The sequence below is a fragment of the Culex quinquefasciatus genome, chromosome 2, assembly GCF_015732765.1.
Source record: "Culex quinquefasciatus strain JHB chromosome 2, VPISU_Cqui_1.0_pri_paternal, whole genome shotgun sequence".
NCBI classification, from domain to species: domain Eukaryota; kingdom Metazoa; phylum Arthropoda; class Insecta; order Diptera; family Culicidae; genus Culex; species Culex quinquefasciatus.
Window position 1 is genome coordinate 106811624 of NC_051862.1, and position 2464 is coordinate 106814087.

Here is a 2464-nt window from a genome sequence, read left to right on the forward strand (position 1 = left end):
TTTATTGCCTTTGGTTAATATTGCCATTTTTGAATTACTACTTGAACAATTCGTTTTAAATTTAGACTTTTTCATGTCCAATTTTCTTATTAAAACTCTAACAGAAATATCTGGAGGGGTTTCAAAACAATTTTGTTTTGTGTGAATGAAACCAATTTTATTTGTTTGAGTTTCATCAAATTCAATTTTACACGCTTCATTGTAGTTTATAATGTTTTTCTTGAACCTACAACTGCGTTCACGATGACCAAATTTTCGACAAAAATAACATTTTATTGCACGTGGTTTTACAGTAATCTGTCCAATTTTAATTTTTGAATTGTCATTATTTAACCTGTGAAATGATGTGAAATTATTATCATTATTTTGAAAATTATCAATAGGAAGAGCTGTTGCAGTAAAATCAATAATTAATTTAGATTTTTTAATAAAATCGAAAATTGATTCCAAATTTTCTACACCATTTGTCAAAAGCAAAATCTTAAAATGTTGATCATTTATTCCTTTTATAAATGATTCAACCATTAAAGTATTGTAAATTTTTTTTACAGGGTCTAATTCCCTGGAGTCCTTAAACGATCCCTCTAATATAACTTCAGTGCGCAAGAGTATTCTATCAAATAACTCTTGAGCTCTATAAAAATATTCATCTAAACATTCTGACGAATATTGAGATATCGTCGTGACTGAATGTAGAAGTATACTCAAAGGAGTGTCATCTCCAAATTTTGATAATAAAACTTCTTTAATTGAAGTGTAATCACTGCACTTTCTCAGGGAACTCCAGATAGAAGCTGGAACTTTTCGCCTGATTATGGCCAAAAGACTCTTTTCACAATCAGTTTTACCGAACTCTTCATAAATAGAGTCGCACTGACAAAGAAAAATTTCCAAATTATCCTGGCCTGTAAGCTCAGGAATAATATTGAAAGCATAACTGCGATCAAAAAACATCTTGAAAAAATGAAGAAACAATAATTTTAATCCTAACCTGATAATTGATGAATTCTGCGTCGCTGCTGCTGTGGTTCCTGCCTGTTTAATTCGTCGTTCCTTGGACGTCCTGCTGCGATGATCGATGAATGATGTTCCTTGGAAGTCCTGCTGCGATGATCTTGCACTGCACTTGCAGGCGCTTGCACCGCTAATATTGTCGTAGCAGATTCCAGCCTTGCAACGCTCGTATCCGATGCGTTGATTACGTCCTTCCCAAGTTATTTCCGTTTACTCGGGTTGTTGACTACGATGATGCCGACCATTGGTGCTCTGCTTCAAATTATCCAGACTCCTACGGTCGCTTGATGAATTTCACTGCTGATCCAAATGGCGTCGTGTGTGATTCAACCGTTTACGTCGAATCTCAAGTTTACATCAACTGAGTTTACATGTGATTCATTTTTTCCGTGTCCAGTAAATTCACTTTATAACGATTCGCGTACGCACACTAGTGCACCATTTGATTTTGCTGGCCGGACAAAATTTAACCTCCGATAATACGCAGAACCACAAAATTAACTTGCGATTTTGTACCGTCTCGCACACGTTAAAAAAAATCTTAAAGACCGGCGTGGTTCTTTAAGCGCTGCCACCAATGTAGAGGTTTGGCCCCGGCAGTGATATTATTAAATAAATACGAGGATATGTTTCCTCTCTGAAGGTTCGTTTTAGACTAACTTTATTTTTCAGGTCTACAGTCGGTTCTCTACCTACAACATTTCTGAGAACCGACTTCTTATCCTAAATGTCAGCGGGAGTCCTAATCCCACGCCGACGCTAGACGAACCGTAATAAAACTTTATTACGGTCGCATCCTGCATTTCCAAGCCACATGCTCATGCGCATCGTCAACACGCATTAAGTGCGTGTAGCGAAGGACGATACGAAACAGAGACACAAACGGTCGTTCTGTTTAGCATGTAACTTGGGAATGTAGTGGTGGTGATTACCACAGGGTTCATTCAACTATAATTTTAATTGTTCTAAATATGAAAACCAATTATACAGTTTTCATTTGCGCAACATAAATACACTGAAAATAGTTTTAATTGAAAAACAGACTACACCTCGACGTCCTCGTGCTATCTTGTCGCACCCGCCATTTCGACGTTCCGAGAAAAACGCGTTTAAATGTTTGACCTTGAGTAAACAAAAACTAGAGCACGCAATGTAAACAATAACCAACACGTTTTGTTTGGTTGACCATTATGTGCATTGCAGGGGTATGCTTATGGGTAGATTTGAGTAGATGACATCTACTTAGCTGTTTGCTTAAATTTATTTATTTTTTAAGGAAAAATATTCAAGTTAAACGATATTTTTTACCATAAAAGGGCTTGCACCAATTTTCACCAATTTCTTGGCTCAATTTAGAAGCGCCCTTTTCTTTTTTTCAAGTCATATGCACTCTTTCTGGAAAGTCAACCAAACATTTCAGTGTTCCAAGGTAGTGCTGTCGCAGTCAGTC